Source organism: Carcharodon carcharias, chromosome 16 (genome assembly GCF_017639515.1).
Source record: "Carcharodon carcharias isolate sCarCar2 chromosome 16, sCarCar2.pri, whole genome shotgun sequence".
NCBI classification, from domain to species: domain Eukaryota; kingdom Metazoa; phylum Chordata; class Chondrichthyes; order Lamniformes; family Lamnidae; genus Carcharodon; species Carcharodon carcharias.
This window is the reverse complement of record NC_054482.1, coordinates 19,449,677-19,471,552: the sequence shown is the minus strand read 5'-3', so window position 1 is coordinate 19,471,552 and position 21,876 is coordinate 19,449,677. Positions and strand designations below refer to the sequence as shown.

Here is a 21,876-nt window from a genome sequence, read left to right as displayed (position 1 = left end):
TTCTTGATGTACACTCGGTCACATGCTGCCTTGAGGCCAAGGGCAGTCAGTCTCACCTCATTCTAGAATTAAACTCTTTTTTCCACATTTAGATCAAGGCTGCAATGAGGTCCAGAGCAGAGTGGCCCTGGTGCAATCCAAACCGAGCATTGGTGCAGTGTTAATGCTGAGTAAGTGCTGGTTGATAGCACTGTCGACAACACCTTCCATCAATTTGCTGATGATTGAGAGTAAACTGATGGGCTATGTTGGATTTGTCCTATTTTCTGTGGAAACAACACGCCTAGGAAATTTTCCACATTGTTATGTAGATGCCAGTGTTGTAGCCATAGTGGAACAGCTTGGCTAGGGGCACAGCTAGTTCAGGAGGACAAGTCTTCAGTACTAGAGCCAGGATGTAGTCAGGGCCCATAGCTTTGTTGCATACTTGTTATATAAAGTACATTCAGCCATTTTCTAATGTCATGTGGAGTGAATTGAATTGGGTGAACATTTGCACCTGTGATGCTGCAGACCTCAAGAGGAATCTGATATGGATCATCCACTCAACATTTCTGGCTGAAGATGGTTTCAAATGCTTCAGCTTTTTCTTTTGCACTGATGTGATAGGCTCCACCATCACCGAGGATGGGGATTCTTGTGAAGCATCTTCTTGCATTTACTTGCGTAATTATCGACCATCATTCAAGGCTAGATGTGGCAGAACTGCAGGGCTTTTCCATGACCCATTGGTTGTGGGATTGCTTAGTTCTGCCTATAACTTGCTGCCCCTGCTGCTTAACATGCATGTAGTACTGTGTTGTATCTTCACCAATCTCATTTTTAGGGATGCCTGGTGCTGGTGTGGCAGGATGGTGGATACATAGTCAACTGTAACCTTCAAAGGGAATTGGATAAATACTTGGCAGGGGTGTGGAGAAAGAGCAGAGGCGTATGGCTAACATGATTGTTCTTTGAAGGAGTTGACGCAGACTTGATGGGCCAAATGACCTCCTTCTATGATGTATTGTTCTATAATTATATAGTTAGGAGATACACAGAACAAATATCTTATTTCCTTTGACATTTGGTACTCCTGGCATCCTCTGAGGGGTAAGCTCCATTGTAAATAAAGAACAGTAATGATGCTTGGCATTGTCTGTCACCATCGGTATAGAATTAACATTCTCTGGTGTAAACTGCAACCTGCTCCATTTAGACAACACCTCCTGCTCTATATTTGGGATTTACCCTCTGAGTATTTAGTTTCCATTGCAGCTGGAAGCAGACAAATACTTTCTTCTCAACACATTAGTAAGATTAATATCATGGCACATGAATTGCCATAAGCTGTTAAGGATGTTGACTGAATCATGCACAAGTGCTTCAGGAGGAGTCAGGTGAATCTATTAATATGCTCATACAAATCACAGATATTTGTTTGCACCTTGATTTTGCATTGTCTCCTCCAAGGGTCAAAAACAACTTTACAGCATTTTGTAGAAACATAAAATAATTGCTTTTAAAATAAAAGGAAATGGATTGTACCAGAGTATTTGTATTTCACAGAAATGAATTCAAACAAATGAATGGTCTGATCTAAACTTAGGGACATGTAAATCAATAGAACCATAATGAACAGTGCTTAACAGAGGCCAGTTTAATTACTCAAACCAACAAACCCACACGGTTCTTGTCTCACATTTTTGTTACCCATATGGGGGAGGGGGAGGGGGAATCCCAGTCGCTTCCTAACTTTTGGTACATCCATTTCATTCAAATAAGAACAAAACACTCACATTTCAGACTTGGTGACTACAATTTTACTGGCTCCGGTATATTGTTATAAATGGCATCACATTCCCACAGTACAGTAAGGAAGGTATTACAGTATCTTTAACAGAAAGGTTAATAATTGAAGATAGTGAAGGAGATTATAATGAAAGTTAATGACAGTTAAGAATTGAAGATTGTGGGGCTGCAAATTCATAGGGCTGAATTTTCCCCCCGTCGGAGGTTGATGGGCAGGCGTGTATAGGCACGCTTCCAATTGGCGCACCCGATTGGAGGCGCACCACCATTTTACATGGACGGGCCAATTAAGGCCCGCCCAGCATGACGTCCACATGGAGGCGCTATGCGCTCTCTGTGCGGGTGGGGGGGATTACCAAAATCGAGAGTGCGCTGTTCCACGCATGCACACGAAAGAGCGCACTCATCTCCCTGAGGCTAAGTGCAGCCTCAGGGAGATCGGCTGTAAATGTGAAAAAGATAAAAAAAGAGAAATAAAAGTTCCCTTACGTGTCCATAATTTTTACAAAACCTTCATTAAAATTTTTTAAAGCCTACATGAAATCTCATCCCGCCCGTCGATGAGGTTTCATGTCTTTTCGCGATCCTGTCTGAGGCCCTGGCCTGCCTGCCAACCTTAAGGTTGGACAGGCAGGTCCTTTACTTACTTAATTGACCCTGTCAATGGCCGATTGAGGCCATTGACAGGTCGACGGGCGTGCAGCTGATTTTGCGGCGCTCCCGCCTTCCTGAAAATTTAAATGGGGCGCAGTTACGTCAGGAGATCCCCCGATGTCACCGTGTGTTATTTTACGCATCGGCGAGCTGGCCCCGCCCCCACTCACCGACTCATAAAATTCTGCCCATAGGATGTCAATATCAGTGGAAGTGCCAGGAGCTGCCTGTTAGTAAACTCCATCACTAAGTTCAGCTGAACCTGCCACAGTACATGCAAACATATGAATTAAGAGCAGGAATAAGCCTTTTGGTGCCTCAAGCCTGCTCCCTCATTCAACAAGATCATGACTGATCTGATTGTAACCTCAACTCCACATTCCCACCTACACCTGATAACTTTTGACTCCCTTATTAGTCAAGAAACTATATAAAATATTCAATCACCCTCCCTCCACTGCCCCCTGGAGAAGAGAGTTCCAAAGACTCACGACCCTCTGAGATAAAAAAAATCCTCTTCAACTCCACCTTAAATGGGAGGCCTCTTATTTTTAAACTATGTCCTCTAGTTCTAGTCTCTCCCACAAGAGGAAACATCCTTTCAGCAATCACCCTGCCAAGACCCCTCAGAATTTTATATGCTTCAGGATGGTAACCTTTCATTCTTTTCAGCTCCAATGGATACAGGCCCAACTTGTCCAACCTTTCCTCATGGGATAAACCACCCCGCCCCCGCCCAATCCCAGGTATAAGTCATGTGAACCTTCTCTGAATTGCTTCTAATGAATTTATATCCTTTCTTAAATAAGGAAACCAGAACTGTACATATTACTCCAGATGTGGTCTCATCAACGCCCAATACAACTGTAGCAAAACATCCCTACTTTTATATTTCATTCCCCTTGCAATAAAAAACTTTAAATAATAAACAACTTACTCTCTTACTAATCTTAACATCATCAGCAAATTTAGCAACTATATCTTCTGTCCCTTCAGCCAAGTGATTGATATTAATTGTAAATAGTTAAGGCCCCAATATTGATCCCTGCGTCACTCCACTCATCACATCTTGCCAACCAGAAAATGACACATTATGCCTTCTCTCTGTTTTCTATTAGCTAACCAACCCTATATCCATGCTAACATGTTACACCCTATACAGTGAGCTCTTATTTTGCAAAGTAACCTTTGATGTGGCACCTTGTCAAATGCTTTCTGGAAATCTAAGTACAGCACATCCACTAGTTCCCCTTTATCCATAATGCTTGTTACTTCCTCAAAGAACTCCAATGAATTGGTCAAACATGTTTTCCCTTTCACAAATTCATGTTGGCTCTGCCTGATTGCATTTAGATATTCTCAGTGTCCTGCTATAACCTCCTTAATAATAGATTCCAGCATTTCGCCTGCGACAGATATTAAGCTAACTGGCCTGTAGTTTCCTGCTGTCTGTTTCCTCCTTTCCTGAACAGAGAAGTCACATTTGCTGTTTTCCAATCTGATGGAACATTTTCAGAATCTGGGGAATTTTGGAAAGTTAAAACGAATGCATTGATTACTGTTGGAGAGAAGAATGTGTAATTCCTCAGGTGGACTACAGCCTTCACGGTAGGTCAAGCTGGGTGGAGAAAAGAACAAGAGGCCTGATTTATGGCTTGAACAACACATTTTACATCACATGATCATTCATATGTGTCACAGAACTATAGAAGGCAGCTTTCACTTTGGCTAGACATCATAAACAATTAATGACCTTTTCTGCAGCAGCAGCACTGTGCAGACAGTGCTTTTGGCAACGATAATTGTCAGCCTAGAGTTCCTGCCTCTCACATTGAAGTAATGCTGCCTTCAAGTAATGAGATAGCTCATAACAGATTCACAGTCAACTTGTGAAATATGTATTTTTTGAAAAAGATGTGACAAAAGCAGTCGAATGCTTCTAAGACATCGAACAAGCTTGTATAATAAAAGCAAAACACTGCGGACCTGAAATGAAAACAGTAAATGCTGGAAAAACTCAGCAGGCCTAGCAGCATCTGTGGAGAGAGTTAACGTTTTGAGTCCGTTAGACTCTTCTTCTGGCGAAGAAGAGGCATACGGACTCAAAATGTTAACTCTGTTTCTCACTCCACAGATGCTGAGCAGGCTTGTATTACTGATTAAAAGAAAATCTATAAAATATGCTTCCAAATCCCATACTTACAATATGCAGTTGTGACGTGTTCATTTTGTGTAACACTATAATATGTTTAATTGAGTTTGCAATCTATGTATTACTTAATTTTGATGGAGCCTCATTGCTAGTCTTGTGCTATGATTGGCACTAGTGGAAAGTATTTGATGGCATTTTAGATTCTCCATGAACAGCATAAACCCTCCCACAAAGGTTGCAACATGAAAGCAAGAATTCTAGTGGAAGCAGATTCAATGACAATTTGCACGTGGGAATTAAAAGCGGAAAAGTTTGCAGAGCCATAGGGAAAGAGCTGTGGACAGCGGCTAATTGAACAGAGCTGAAACTTGCATGAGGGGCCAAATGCTCCCTTTCTGTTATATCATTCAATGATTCTGTAATGTCAAACAGAGCTGCAGTTTGTCACTCTGATGTCTTGTGATAGTGCACTTATGATTGGATCTCTATTATTTGACCCTACCAGAATCTACAAGGCCACTGGGAGCAAACCTCAGCTGTAGCAGATGCCACTAAAGGCACATTTCTGGTGCTCCTGTACCCCAATGCTATTAGGGGCAGCAGGACAGGATTGTCAAGGCTGCATTTTAACTAGTGATGTCTCATTTCACATCTGCAATAAAGCAAAAAATGTAATCTTTCTTCAGGGCTGTGGGTCACTTTATTGAGCTCTTTATCTCACTCAGGATACCAGTCTCCTGAAATATTCAGGTGTGACCCAGACAGAAAAGTCGGATTTCCTGGCATATGGGGAGCCCAACCCTGTATAATATTTGCCTTTCAAAGGTCGGTAATGTCCTATGGCTTAAAAGGTATGTCAGAATATCTTAGAAATGGTGGAGACACCAACATATTCTGGTCCCTCCTTTTCTGGGGGCTCTTCCATAATTCTGACAGTAGACTGGAGAAACTGCGGTGTATTTTCAGGACCAAATTTTGTGTTTATTTTGCACTGTAAGATGTAAGGACCACGCAGCTCCATGTTTGAACTTGTCCAATCAAGGTTTTATTCCTGCTTAACACTGAAGCAACCCTATTCAAAGTCACAAATGACAACCAATGCGACTGTAACTATGTTGCACATCCTTCTCAACCTATAAGCGCAGCCTTTGACAGTCACTTTATCGAGTTACAGCCAAAATATCTCCTCCAATGATTTATCTTCTTGCTCCTACACTATTAATTCTGGAGTTGCCAAGGATCTGTCCTTAGGGTCCCTTCCTATTCCTCATCCACATGCTGCTCCTCAGTGACATTGTCTTTATTGATCATTCTGCTGCCTCTAAATTGTTAGGCAGCTTGTCTGACATCCAGTCCTGAATTTCTTTCAATTATGTATTGGGACGACCAAAGCCATTGACTTTGGTCCCTGCTACAAATTCCATTCCCAGGCCATCAATTTCATCTTACTTCCTGACCAATGCCTCAGGCTGAACCAAGCTATTTGCAACCTCACCATCCTACTGCACTCGAAGATGAGCTTCTGAACCTCTATCTTATTCATTGCAAGTCCACCTACTTCCACCTCCGTAATATCACCTCTCTCTGCTCTGCCTCAGCCCATTTGTTAATGAGGCTCTTATCCATTTGCTTGTTGCCTTGACACATGAGTATTCCAATATGTCCCTGTTCTGTGGGTAGAATCATCCCAGATTTGCACAAAGTATGGTAGCAGGCGGGAAAAAGGTTGTGTTACCCGCCGGCCGCAATGGCGGGTTTTCGTGCCATATTGTCCCATTTCCGCCTCATTAATTGTGCAGCCACAGGAAACACGCCAACTTGCTGGTGGGCTGCTTCCAATGTGCCCGCCACACCGTTACCTTACCGCTGCCTCACGCAGGACATCATATTTAAACTGCAGCCACGTGCACACTTCTCAATGCTTACAGCCCAGAACTGCTCCAGTAAAGACACGGCCCCAGCAGCCCCCTGATTCAGTGACCTGGAATGCCTTCTAGACACTGTGGAGGCCCGGCACAATGTCCTGCTCTGGCTGCAGGAGGCCTATCAGTCTCACCACTCTGGCTTGGGAGGACGGTGGCAGAGGAGGTCAGTGCCAATGCTGCGCACAAGAGGTTAGCCATCCACCGCAGAAAACAGATGAATGATCTCATCCGTGCTGCCAGGGTAAGGCAACCATCTCATCACTCTAAACCCACACACTCACAAGGCCATCACACATTCACTGGCACCTCACTCGCTGCCAGCTCAAGGCTCACTCAATCTTTCACACACACCCTCACATCTCCATCTGGCCTCATCTCTGGAGACTGCCTCCTCATCCCTCACCATCTTGAGGCCACTTGCACAGATCAACACGTGCCCCCACACACACCTTGGGATAACCCCCTCCCCCAGTCCAGCCATCGCTCTGGAGCATCTCCCCTTGCTTGGGGCCATTTCTCCCCCTTCCCCAAGCAAGGCCTGACCCTGCAGCCATTGAAAAGCCAACCCCCGTCTTACGGCTGGTCTGGTAGGAAGACACCTGCCTGTGAAGCCCCATAAAAGTGATGTGGTGCTGCCTGCAAAGCCTGGCGCTGGCAATCATGAGTGCTGCCCAAGGCAAGGTGGGCAAACAAACCTCGTAGTCCCGAACGAATTGCAGCTCGCCAGGTGTGCGCGACAATTGTGAAACACATTGGCATAATGCCAGATGATCCAGCGGTGGGGGGATGATTCTGGCAAGATGGGCTTATAATGAGATGCTAAAGTACTTAAATTGGGTTCCTGATGTGCGGCGGTGGGAAACGCGGCCAACATTGACTGGTGGAGCAGACAATCGCAAACTGGTTTCATGGCAACAAGAAACCGATTTTTGGCCATCTCACTCAACACCAATGGGGCCAGAAAATTCCAGCTTGTGCCTCACCTTCCATCTATCAGAAACTTGAGCTCATCCAAAACTCTGATGCCCGTATCCTGACTCATATCATGCCCCATTCACCCTTTGCTGATAAACATTTCTTCCCAGTTCACCAATGCCTTGATTTTAAGATTGTCACCTTTGTGTTCAAATCCCTCCATGGCCTCACCTCTCCCTATTTCCAGTAATGCCAAGCCCATCATCTCATAAATCAGGAAGCAAACTCTTAAAAATCAAGAGATGTGGCATAAAAACCAGGAGTTGCTTTTTTACTCTCCCAAACATAATTGGATATCAATTGACCTCATTAGTGGTTTATTTAATCCCTAACAGGCCAGACAGACCTCTTTACAAAATCTAAATTGCTGCATCTGAAACTGTTTTACTTGAAACTTGGAAAAAAAAACTTCCCTATTATCAGTCTCACAGGACAGGGTCATGTTTCTCATTATTCAAGCAGATTTCTGGGAATATTCTGTTTTGATTAACTTTCCTTTCATCAAAAAACCTCTTAAAATTTTATATGGCTAGCCGTTAATTCATAAAAAAGCAGCTGGCTTGACTTTTCTTGTCTTCTCTTACCCCCTTGTGTTTTTCTCTTCCTCTCTCTCTTATCTGCTAGACATACGCTTGAGTCTTTACGGACCCTTAGGGGTTTGTGGAGTAGTTTATGAACTACTACACTAGCACAATGGTTCTCATACTTTCTTGCTTGAAGGACCCATTTTCAAATAGTTTAGCAATCACAACCGCACCCCCCCAATCTAAATTATAATACCAATTATGAATTTAAATCTGCTGATATAGGATTTCTGAAATATTTAGTAAAAGAACTTAAAAACCTTTAAATACCATTTTAAGCAAGAATGCCACAGATACACAAGCAATTTGGACTGTAACCAAAAATATTAAAGCAAAGGCTGAAATACATAAATCCAGAGCCATATACCTAGCAGTGGGGGAATGATTTTTTTAAATTATTCATTCACGGGATGTGGACTTCACTGGCTGGGCCAGCATTTATTGCCCATTCCGAGCTTCCCTGGAGAAGGTGGTGGTGTGCTGCCTTCTTGAACTGCAACAGTCCATGTGGTGTAGGTACACCCACAGTGCTGTTAGGGAGGAAGTTCCAGGATTTTGAGCCAGCAACAGTGAAGGAATGGTGATATATTTCCAAGTCAGAATGGTGAGTGACTTGGAGGGGAACTTCCAGGTTGTGGTGCTCCCATCTATCTGCTGCCCTTGTCCTTCTAGATGGTAGTGGTCATGGGTTGGGAAGGTGCTGTCAAAGGAGCCTTGGTGAATTCCTGCAGTGCATCTTATAGATGGTACAAACTATTCCTACAGTGTGTCAGTGGTGGTGGAGGGAGTGAATGTTTGTGGATGTGGTGCCAATCAAGTGGACTGCTTTGTCTTGGATGTTGTCAAGCTTCTTGAGTGTTGTTGGAGCTGCACTCATCCAGGCAAGTGGGGAGTATTCCATCACACTCCTGACTTGTGCCTTGTAGATGGTGGGCAGGTTTTGAGGAGTCAGGAGGTGAGTTACTTGTCACATGATTCCTTGCCTCTGACCTGCTCTTGTAACCACAATATTTATATAACTAGCCTAGTTCTGTTTCTGGTCAATGGTAACCCCCAGAAGGTTGATTGTGGGGGATGCAGTGATGATAATGCCATTGAACATCAAGGGGCGATGGTTGGATTCTCCCTTGTTGGAGATGGTCATTGCCTGACACTTGTGTGGCACGAATGTTATGTGCCGCTTTTCAGCCCAAGCCTGGATATTGTCCAGGTCTTGTTGTATTTGGACATGGACTGCTTCGGTATCTGAGGAGATGGGAATGGTGCTTAACATTGTGCAATCATCAGTGAACATCCCCACTTCTGACCTTAAGAAGGGAGGAAGGTCATTAATGAAGCAGCAGAAGATAGTTGGGCTGAGGACGCTACGCTGAGGAACTCCTGCAGTGACGTCCTGGATCCGAGATGACTGACAGCCACCAACCACAACCATCTTCCTTTTTGCTAGGTATGACTCCAACCAGCTGAGAGTTTTCCCCCTGATTCCCATTGACTCCAGTTTTGCCAGGGCTCCTTGATGCCACACTCGGTCAAATGCTGCCTTGATGTCAAGGGCAGCCACTCTCACCTCACCTCGGGAGTTCAGCTCTTTTGCCCATGTTTGAACCAAGGCTGTAATGCAGAGCAGCAGTGTGTCATTAATAAACTTCTTGTGGACAGAGCTTGGAAACAGCCCCAACGGTTGCAACTCATTGCCAGCCGTAGAGATTAGTGACTTAATGGCGGAGACTGTTGTGCGAATGGGTGCTTTGTCTTTTTGTGTGCACCTAGGAACACGTGCAGCTCCAGGGAATGAAGGAGAAGGCATTGTTGCTGATTTTTGTTATTTGATGCAAATGAAGCTCCAGAAAGCAGCACCAAACTTTTCTACTGATTAATGCAGCCATTGTTCACAACATCTGCTGGCTGCAATCATTGGCTTCTTCAACTCCTCATAGCCCCATTCTCAACCCATCCAAAGCTGCTCTGATCCAACCCTTGCCTCCAGCTGCTCCTCGTTTTTCCAGTTCTACATTTTGGCTCCTTTTACAAAATATTTTGAGATTTTGAACTCCAGTTTGATTTCATGAGCGAGGCTCAGAAATAGCATCTCCTGTGATGACATTTGTGAGAATTGGCAAGTCTATATCTCTATAGCCTCTTCCAGCACAACAACTAACCAAAAATTTGATTTTTCTCCACTTCTGGCGTCTTGTGCATCCACAGCTTCCTTTGCCTATCAGTGCTTGCCATGCTTTTGGTCATCGAGGCCCAAGACCTAAGTTGTGGAATTCTCTCCTTCAACCTTTCTGCCTTGCTACGTCTCTCTCAATCTTTTAAGACACTCCTTCAAAACTAGGTCTATGACCAAGCTTTGACCAAGTCCTAATGCCTCCTCATTTGGAGTGGTGTCAGTTTTTGTCTGATTATATCTTGGGTTGTTTCATTATAGCCAGAAACTTACCTGTGTCGGGCAGGCTGGATGGGCAGCATTGCAAACAACTTTATCTGTTTTTATAATGGCCTTAATAGGCCATTGACAGTTCGGCAGGCACGCAGCCGCCTCAGCTGGGCACACACCGAGCGAAAGATCCAAGTGACCAGCGATGACATTGGGACGCATGCCCGACGTCACGTCATCTCGCATCATTTTGCCCATCAGCGTGCTGGACCCGCCCCCACACGCCGATGGCAATATTCAGGCCCATGTAAAACGTGTTATATAAATGCAAATTGATGTTTCATTTGCAGTTTTTTTCACTCATTAGCCATAGGCATCCCACGGATGTGTTCGGTGCTTTTTGGCCTGTATTCCGCCCTCTTCCTTTGATCCTTGCTGGAGTACAGCTCAACCGTGAAGTTATTACTTCCCAAAATTCTTCGATTCCGGTATTTCATCTTTGATCTCAGGACCTTGCATTACACCTGGCTGCTCAATCTTGGGATGAAGTATTGTATTTACTTGTTTGTTCATTGTGGGGGCTTCCAATGGTTAGATTATACTTTTGTTAAGGTGCTAATATATTAATAATGTGCAGGTCACAACAGCAAACAAGATATAGTATTGTACAAGTCAATTCAATAGTATATAACAGTGCACAACATTACCCTTGGCACTTAGGAGTATGAATTACTCTGTCGTATAATTCTTTGCAAGGTATACATCACATTGATGTACAAGTAAACAAAACATCATACTGCTTCCAGATTTATGTTCCTGAGTTTTATAGAACTTTCCTTTGAAATCTGCAGAGGGTTGCATTTTAGTGCCAACACTCTTTGGCATATTCTTCTTTTTGCTGTTGTCATATGCCTTTAGATTATCTACAGAGGGTGTCTACTTAGATACCAGAGCTGATGGAAAGCTGTTCAGTCTTGCCTGCCTGAGATCCATGACAAAAGTCCTCAACAGAGAGTTGCTCTACATTGACAATGAGGCACTAGCATTCCATACCAAGGAACATCTTTGGCAGAAAATAGGCAGACTATCTCAAGCTGTAAAGAGTTTGGTTTGACCATCAGCATCAGGAAGCCAAATGTCATGGTCCAGGATGTTGTCATACAGCATTGACAATGTGATGTTGGAAGTTGTTGACAGTTTTACACATCAGGCTCTGTGCTCACCAGCAATCTGTCACTTGACGCTGAAATCAACACACGTATTGCAACAGCTGCAACTGTTATGTGAAAGCTGAATAAAAGAGTGTGGAACAGCAATTTGACTGAGAACACCAAAGTCTACTGAAGGTTGCTTCCTCACTGTGCTCCTCTACAGTGGTGAGACCTGGACAACACATGCTAGGCAGGAGAAAAGGCTGAAGATTTTCCACTGTCTCAGGCATATCCCCAGCATCTCTTGGCAAGACAAGGTCACCAACTCAGAGGCCCTGGAGTCTGTTACTTCAATCAATATATACTCATTGCTAAGTCAACGATGTCTGCACTGGCTCAGCCATGTTCATTGGATGGATTTATAGCCATTTACTAAAAGATCTTCTGTATGGTTAACTGGTGACTGATTCATGACCTGCTGGATTTCCATACCTCGACCACAAGGACGCCTGTAAGTGAGATGTGAAGGTGGCAGACGTTGACACTGACAACTGGAAGACACTTGCCGATGACCATGAGTTCTGGAGGCTGACTGTTTGGAGGGGCATTGAAAGAGGTGAACAGAAATGGAAAGCTTAGCTGGTTACGAAGGTGGCCCAAAGGAAACGGAGGCTAGAGAATCATATACCTTCTCAGCCCACTGAGTTCCTCTGCAGCAAATGCAGCAGAGACCCCCATTGCCAGACTGGGGCTCCTGAGCCACACCAGGCTATGTTTAACACAGAGTTGATCACCGAGGTACAAACCATCATCTCACAAGATGGAAGGCTGCAAAGTGTAAGTACATGTGTTATTCTCTAAAGTTTATATCGATTCCTTTGTATTATATCTTGGAGCTTACAGTAGCTTATGTTGCATTTTAAATAAGCAATAATCGCACCTCAGTTAAAATTTACTTTTATGTCTGCTGTAGTGGCTTTGAGCTTTTGATCATTTCTATGGGTTATATAAGTGAGGTTTAGGGTAATTATGAGCACTGCATTCCGGATTTTACACTCATTTCTACATGTCCTGCTCTTTAGTGTCTCCTGACAATTTTCCCTTTGTTTCTCCTCTCCTCAAAGCACTAACTCTTCATTGCAATACAGCACCACAGACTCCATATTGTTGTCTGGCATGAACAAATTCCCACTTCCAGTCAGGACTGTGGACAACAATCAGGAGTGGAAATCTTAGATCACATTCCTCTCTATAATACAATAATGATGTGTATTTATATTTCACAATTAACATAGTAAAATGTCCCAATGCTCTTCCACTTGAATGTTAGCTAACAAAATACAAAGACTCTGAAGCTGATTGTGACACTGAAGCTAATCTGGCCTCCCCTAGCTGAGATAAGCTAATTGAACATAGGGTTAGGTTTGAACCTGGAATCTTCAGCTATTCACAAAGCCAAAGGGCGAGTAATGAACTCAACTAAATATTGGCTTTCCAATGAATTGCAGTACTATGTTACCTGCCATTCAGAACATTGTTATGCATTGTATTTCCATCTCTGTTTATTCCTCTAATTAACTGGGAGAGAGTGGGCCCTTTCTGCCTTTTACGGCAATGTTACTTGTTTAAAGATTCTGCATTCCCTCTGCTGAAACCTTCCTTGCAGGCCCACAGGCACAGATGAACACGTCAATAGCACACAAATAAATCCAATATGTGTACCTCTGACAAGATACAAGTGTTTCACACAGAGATTATTGTGAAAGAATAAGCCAGTACACTGGGTGTTGCAGTAGGCTAGAACTTTAGATATGTGGATAGAATACATGTAATTGACTGATAGGCTGTAAGTTTCCTCTTGCTGACAGCTTCAAGAGCCTTAAATGAAATGACAAGAAACAGGCCCAGGTTTTTGCCATGGTGGCTGGCATCCCTCTCATGGCGGAAATAGCAGAGCTGCCCGAAAATTACAAGTCCCGCCCCAAACATGGCACTTCCCATTTTCGTAGGGGTAGGAATTGGGGCAGAGTGTGTTTCATACACCTGTGTTTTACAGAGGCAGCTGATCATTTAAATCATAAGCTGCCTCCACTACAGCGGGATTTTAGTAACCTTGGAGTGTGAAACCTTAAGTGTGCAGGTCTGACCTGGTAAGAGCAGGTCTGAACTTTGTGGATTCATTTGGATAGTCAGGGTACCCCTTTGGAGAGGCGAGATACCCAGTTAGATATGGTCCCAGGGTCCCTTTGAGTGAGGTCAGATGCAGTTTGGGATAGGTCACGTGCCCTTTGGAATTGTTGAAAGTAAGCATTACTATGTGTAAAAAGTGCATTAACCCTTTAACTGTCAAGCTCATTCGAACTGTAAACAGACCTATCAAAATCAATTGTCAAAACTGTCAGACCACCTGTGAAGAGGACCTGTCAAAAGTGTCATGCGGACCTGTCAAAGGGCGCTGTCAAGAGAACCTTTCTAAAACACCCATCAAAGAGATCTGTCAAGCTATAAAGGCATTTTAAAGTCCTCCCTTTAAATGTTTAAAAAAAAAACACCCAGAATGTTTACAAAAAGATGATTGCTTGCTAGTTCACTCTGTCTGTTGACATAATTCTGAGGGCTTCCATTTGTGGATTAATGCTGCATGCCTGATTTCACAACCATCCATTATTACAGGGTGCCTGCCATTTCAAAGTTTGATTGACAGCTACAAGTGGTTATAGACTCTTTAATGTCAGACTATGAAATCCAACACAAAAACTGAATTACCTGGAAAAACTCAGCAGGTCTGGCAGCATCGGCGGGGAAGAGCAAAGTTCATGTTTCGAGTCCTCATGATACTTCAACAGAACTGAGTAAAATTAGGAGAGGAGTGAAATATAAGCTGGTTTAAGGTGGGGGGGGTGGTGGGGGAGAGAAGTGGGGGGGGGGGTGTGGTGTGGTTGTAGGAACAAGCAAGCAGTGATAGGAGCAGATAATCAAAAGATGTCACAGACAAAAGAACAAAGAGGTGTTGAAGGTGGTGATATTATCTAAGAGAATGTGCTAATTAAGAATGGATGGCAGGACACACAAGGTACAGCTCTAGTGGTGTTGGGGTGAAATAAGGCTAACAGGGCATAAGATGTATAGATTTTAAAATAATGGAAATAGGTGGGAAAAGAAAAATCTATATAAATAATTGGAAAAAACAAAAGCGAGGGGGAAGAAACGGAAAGGGGTTGGGGATGGAGGAGGGAGTTCAAGATCTAAAGTTGTTGAATTCAATATTCAGTCCGGAAGGCTGTAAAGTGCCTAGTTGGAAGATGAGGTGCTGTTCCTCCAGTTTGCATTGAGCTTCACTGGAACAATGCAGCAAGCCAAGGACAGACATGTGGGTAAGAGAGCGAGGTGGAGTGTTAAAATGGTAAGCGACAGGGAGGTTTGGGTCATTCTTGTGGACAGACCGCAGGTGTTCTGCAAAGCGGTCGCCCAGTTTGCATTTGGTCTCTCCAACGTAGAGGAGACCGCATTGGGAGCAACGAATGCAGTAGACTAAGTTGGGGGAAATGCAAGTGAAATGCTGCTTCACTTAAAAGGAATGTTTGGGCCCTTGGACGGTGAGGAGAGAGGGAGTGAAGGGGCAGGTGTTGCAACTTTTGCATATGCATCGGGAGGTGCCATAGGTGGGGGTTGAGGAGTAGGGGGTGATGGAGGAGTGGACCAGGGTGTCCCGGAGGCAACGATCCCTACGGAATGCCGCTGGGGGGTGAAGGGAAGATGTGTTTGGTGGTGGCATCATGCTGGAGTTGGCGGAAATGGTGGAGGATGATCCTTTGAATGCGGAGGCAGGTGGGGTGATAAGTGAGGACAAGGGGGACCCTATCATGTTTCTGGGAGGGAGGAGAAGGCATGAGGGCGGATGCGCGGGAGATGGGCCGAACATGGTTGAGGGCCCTGTCAACGACCATGGGTGGAAAACCTCAGTTGAGGGAGAAGGAGGACATGTCAGAGGAACTGTTTTTGAAGGTAGCATCATCAGAACAGATGCGATGGAGGCGAAGGAACTGAGAGAATGGGATGGAGTCCTTACAGGAAGCAGGGTGTGAGGAGCTGTAGTCGAGGTACCTGTGGGAGTCGGTAGGCTTGTAATGGATATTGGTGGACAGTCTATCAGCAGAAATTGAGACAGAGACATCAAGGAAGGGAAGGGAAGTGTCAAAGATGGACCATGTGAAAATGATGGAGGGAATCCAATGCTTGTTGTTACAAGGAATTGTGCACTGGAATGAAATGTTTATTGATATAAGGTTTATTTAGTTGAAGGAATATAAATATAGTAAATAAGTTTTTCTGAGTATAGTCAAGTCTCCAATAGACACTAAGTACTTAATTTTATGTAAGTTTATTTTATCCCATCTCTGCATGAGTCCTGAGGTCTGCCGATGGTTGATTCTAGGTGAGTTGGATTGGCAGTTATAAGGACAAAGAATGGTGGGTGTGGGACATGGGCTAGCATGACTTGGCATGAAGGCTGTAAAGCACATGTGGTGTGGCCAGAGGGGCATAGGTTGGCACAGAGGGTATGAGGGTCCATGGGGATGGGTGGGGGCATACCTTGGTGGGAGCATGATGAGTCATAGGTTGTGCTGGGGCCAGACAGCATGGAGGGGCATGAGGGGCCATGGAGGGTGGTTGGGCAGCATGGAGTGTCATGAGTTGGCATGCATTGGCCTTGGATGTGTGGTGGGGAAGGGGTGGCTGGTGAGGGCTGAAGGGGTGTTTTATATTTTATTCTTTTAAAAACATTTTTGGACCTGGTGCCAGAGCTCCAAGGCAGGCCTTCCCAGCCAGCCTCCACATCTGGTACCCTCCTCACTTCTGACAGGGTCGCCCATCCTGACTTCTAATCCAACCCCCACCAGGACTAAAAGTCCAACACCCAGGCAGCAATTTTTAATACAAAAACAAAAACAGAATTACCTGGAAAAACTCAGCAGGTCTGGCAGCATCGGCGGAGAAGAAAAGAGTTGACATTTCGAGTCCTCATGACCCTTCGACAGAACTTGAGTTCGAGTCCAAGAGAAAATTGAAATATAAGCTGGTTTAAGGTGTGTGTGTGGGGGGCGGAGAGATAGAGAGACAGAGAGGTGGACGGGGGGGGTTGGTTGTGGTTGTAAGGACAAACAAGCAGTGATAGAAGCAGATCATCAAAAGATGTCAACGACAATAGTACAATAGAACACATAGGTGTTAGAGTTAAAGTTGGTGATATTATCTAAACGAATGTGCTAATTAAGAATGGATGGTAGGGCACTCAAGGTATAGCTCTAGTGGGTTTTTTTTTATTATATAATGGAAATAGGTGGGAAAAGGAAAATCTTTATAATTTATTGGAAAAAAAAAGTGAAGGGGGAAACAGAAAGGGGGTGGGGATGGGGGAGGGAGCTCACGACCTAAAGTTGTTGAATTCAATATTCAGTCCGGAAGGCTGTAAAGTCCCTAGTCGGAAGGTGAGGTGTTGTTCCTCCAGTTTGCGTTGGGCTTCACTGGAACAATGCAGCAAGCCAAGGACAGACATGTGGGCAAGAGAGCAGGGTGGAGTGTTAAAATGGCAAGTGACAGGGAGGTTTGGGTCATTCTTGCGGACAGACCGCAGGTGTTCTGCAAAGCGGTCGCCCAGTTTACGTTTGGTCTCTCCAATGTAGAGGAGACCACATTGGGAGCAACGAATGCAGTAGACTAAGTTGGGGGAAATGCAAGTGAAATGCTGCTTCACTTGAAAGGAGTGTTTGGGTCCTTGGACGGTGAGGAGAGAGGAAGTGAAGGGGCAGGTGTTGCATCTTTTGCGTGGGCATGGGGTGGTGCCATAGGAGGGGGTTGAGGAGTAGGGGGTGATGGAGGAGTGGACCAGGGTGTCCCGGAGGGAGCGATCCCTACGGAATGCCGATAAAGGGGGTGAAGGGAAGATGTGTTTGGTGGTGGCATCATGCTGGAGTTGGCGGAAATGGCGGAGGATGATCCTTTGAATGCGGAGGCTGGTGGGGTGATAAGTGAGGACAAGGGGGACCCTATCATGTTTCTGGGAGGGAGGAGAAGGAGTGAGGGCGGATGCGCGGGAGATGGGCCGGACACGGTTGAGGGCCCTGTCAACGACCGTGGGTGGAAAACCTCGGTTAAGGAAGAAGGAGGACATGTCAGAGGAACTGTTTTTGAAGGTAGCATCATCGGAACAGATGCGATGGAGGCGAAGGAACTGAGAGAATGGGATGGAGTCCTTACAGGAAGCGGGGTGTGAGGAGCTGTAGTTGAGATAGCTGTGGGAGTCGGTGGGTTTGTAATGGATATTGGTGGACAGTCTATCACCAGAGATTGAGACAGAGAGGTCAAGGAAGGGAAGGGACGTGTCAGAGATGGACCACGTGAAAATGATGGAGGGGTGGAGATTGGAAGCAAAATTAATAAATTTTTCCAAGTCCCGACGAGAGCATGAAGCGGCACTGAAGTAATCATCGATGTACCGGAGAAAGAGTTGTGGAAGGGGGCCGGAGTAGGACTGGAACAAGGAATGTTCCACATACCCCATAAAGAGACAGGCATAGCTGGGACCCATGTGGGTACCCATAGCCACACCTTTTATTTGGAGGAAGTGAGAGGAGTTGAAGGAGAAATTGTTCAGCGTGAGAACAAGTTCAGTCAGACGGAGGAGAGTAGTGGTGGATGGGGATTGTTCGGGCCTCTGTTCGAGGAAGAAGCTAAGGGCCCTCAGACCATCCTGGTGGGGGATGGAGGTGTAGAGGGATTGGACGTCATGGTGAAGAGGAAGTGGTTGGGGCCAGGGAACTGGAAATTGTTGATGTGATGTAAGGTGTCAGAGGAATCACGGATGTAGGTGGGAAGGGACTGGACAAGGGGAGAGAGAAGGGAGTCAAGATAACGAGAAATGAGTTCTGTGGGGCAGGAGCAAGCTGAGACGATCGGTCTACCGGGGCAGTTCTGTTTGTGGATTTTGGGTAGGAGATAGAAGCGGGCCGTCCGAGGTTGGGCGACTATCAGGTTGGAAGCTGTGGGAGGGAGATCCCCAGAGGAGATGAGGTCAGTGACAATTTTTAATGGTTGGGTTCATGAACCCATGGATTCTACCGTATCTGTGTACCCAACATGGGAGCAAAAATCTGGGCCATAGTCTCAAACCAGTCCCTGCTGAGTGTAAAATCACAGAGATCCAACAGAGGGTGCTAGTGAGAAGTGACTGAATCATTCTGGGAGAAGTCACCACAGACACTGCGACTCAGGAGGTAATCGAGGAGGACCCATTGTCAAAGAACGGAATAGCCCCAAACTTTACATTGCTGTAGTGTTTCCATCCCTCCCTCCTCCTCAAACCAAGAAAAGAGAGAGAGGAAGAGGCAGTGCCTTCAGGAGTGCACCAAATCTGTGAGGGATACTTTTCTGAAAGTGGATTTTAAAGAAAAAGCGGCTGATTGGTGAGTAAATCCTGGTGAGTTTTTTTTCAATCTATTAAAGTTATTCATTGTTTAATACTGAGGTAGGAGCTTAAAAAAAAGTATAGAGTAGTACTGTACTAGTACAATTAGTCAAGAAACAAGGTTCCTAACTAACATAAATAAGGCCCTGAGCTAGCGTATTTTTTAAGGGAGTAACGAGCTAAATCGAGAGGGGCATCATGGCAGGAGATCTCAGACCCATGATATGCTCCACCTGCAAGATGTGGGAAATGAGGGATGCTTCCAGCATCCCTGGTGAACATGTGTGTGGGAGGTGTGTCCAAATGCAGCTTCTAGCTAACCAGATTTCAGAGCTGGAGCTGCAGGTGGACTCATTGTGGAGCATCCGCAATGCTGAGCAAGTTGTGGATAGCATGTTTAGCGAGGTGGTCACACCGCAGGTGAACCTTACACAGGCAGAAAGGGAATGGGTGACCATCAGGAACAGTAACAGACTCAGGAAGGTAGTGCAGGAGTCCCCTGTGGTCATCTCCCTCTCTAACAGATATACCGCTTTAGATACTGTTGGGGGGGATGGCCTCTCAGGGGAAAGCAGGAACAGCCAAGTTCATGGCACCGTGGGTGGCTCTGCTGCTCAGAGGGGTGGGAGGAAAACAAGCGGCAGGGCTATAGTGAGAGAGGATTCAATAGTTAAGGGCACAGACAGACGCTTCAGTGGCTGCAAACGTGAATCAAGGATGGTATGTTACCTCCCTGGTGCCAGGGTCTGGGATGTCACGGGGTGGCTGTAGGACATTCTGGGGAGGGATTGTAAGCAGCCAGTGGTCGTGGTACACATTGGTAGCAATGACATAGCTAAACTAAGGGATGAGGACCTGCAAGCTCAGTACAGGGAGTTAGGAGATAAATTAAAATGCAGGACCTCAAATGTAGTCATCTCAGGATTATTCCCAGGTCCACGTGCTAGCGAGAGCAGGAATAAGAGAATAGACCAAATGAACACGTGGCTGGAGAGATGGTTTAGCCGGGAGGGATTCAGATTCTTGAGGCACTGGGAACGGTTCTGGGGAAGGTGGGACCTGTACAAACTGGACGGTCTGCACCCAGGCAGGGCTGGGACCAGTGTCCTTGTGGGGGCTTTTGCTTGTTCTGTTGGGGAGTATTTAAACTAGTGTGGCAGGGGGATGGGATCCCAGGAGTAGGATCAGATAGGTCAGATTCAGGTCAGAAACATGGAGGTAGAACATTAGCTAGGGACATTGTGATAGACATGGAGTTACAGGAGAAGCAAAGTTTACAAAGTGTCCAGCCAGGGAAATTGACGGGGTTAAACTTTTTATACTTCAATGCAAGGAGTATTACAAACAAGGTAGATGAGTCAAGGGCACAGGTAGATACATGGCAGCAGGACGTCATTGTTATAATGGAAACCTGGTTAAAGGAGGGACAAAACTGGCAGCTAAATATCCCTGGTTATAGAGTCTTCAGACACGATAGAGTAGGAGATAAAAAAGGAGGGGGGGTAACACTAATGGTTAAAGAATCAATTCCAGTTGTGAGAAGGGATGACATACTAAATGGGTCAACAAACGAGGCTTTATGGATTGAGCTTAGAAATAAAAGAGGGGCAGTCACACTACTGTGGGTATACTACAGACCCCCAAATAATGAAAGGGAGACAGAAGAACAAATAGGTAGGCAAACTTCTGCTTGTAAGAACAAGAGGTCAATAATAGTAGGAGACTTCAACTATCCTAATATCAATTGGGATTCAAACAATATAAGGGGTACTGAGGGAGAAAAATTCATGCAGTGTATCCAGGAAAATTTTTTCAACCAATTAGTGACAAACCCAACAAGAGGAGATGCAATTCTAGACCTAGTCTTGGGGAACGAAGAAGGGCAAATGGGTGAAGTGACAGTTGATGACCATATCGGGAACAGTGATCACAATTCAGTCAGATTTAGCATTACCATGGAAAAGGACAGAGATAAGGCTGGAGTAAAAGTCTTGAACTGGGGGAAGGCAAATTTTGCAGAAATGAGAAGGGACTTGGCTAAGTGGACTGGACAGCACTGCTGGAGGATAAAACAATGGAAAACCAGTGGGAAGCACTAAAAAGTGAGATCCTAATTATACAAAGTAGACATGTCCCCTGCAAAAATAAGAGTGGTACTGCCAAATCTAGACCTCCCTCATTGTCTAGAGGAATATAGGGGAAGATCAAACAGAAAAAGAAAGCGTACGATAGGCACAAAGAATTAAGCACTGCAGATAACCTAGACAAATATAGGAAGTGCAGGGACAAATTAAAAAAGGAAATAAGGAAATCAAAGAGAGGGCATGAAAAAAGATTAGCAAGTAAAGTTAAAGATGTTTTACCAATACATTAATGCTAAAATGTTAGTTAAGGAAAAAGTGGATCCTATCAGAGATGAAGATGGAAACTTGTGTGTAGATGCAGAGGCTGTGGGAAGGATTTTGAATGAATATTTTGTCTCCATGTTTAAAAAGGAAAGGGAGGATGTAGATATAGTAGTCCAGGAGGAACACTGTGAGATATTGGACTGGGTAGTCATAAAGAGAGAAGAAGTACTCGAAGGGTTGAAATCCTTGAAAATTTTTAAGTCGCCAGGACCAGATGGATTGTTTCCAAGGCTGCTGAAGGAAGTCAGGGAGGAGATAGCAGATGCTCTGAGGATGATTTTCCAATCTTCACTAGATACAGGGGATGTACCGGAGGACTGGAGAAATGCAAACGTAGTTCCATTGTTTAAAAAGGAATCAAAGGAAATGCCAAAATAGGCCAGTTAGTCCT

General features: G+C 44.9%; 1 protein-coding gene across 1 annotated transcript in view; it reads right to left on the bottom strand.

Annotated features, from left to right (window-relative positions):
* The window catches only part of astn1 (astrotactin 1), a 2,752,121-nt gene that overhangs the window by 2,309,592 nt on the left and 420,653 nt on the right, over positions 1 to 21,876 (bottom strand). The window lies entirely within an intron of this gene.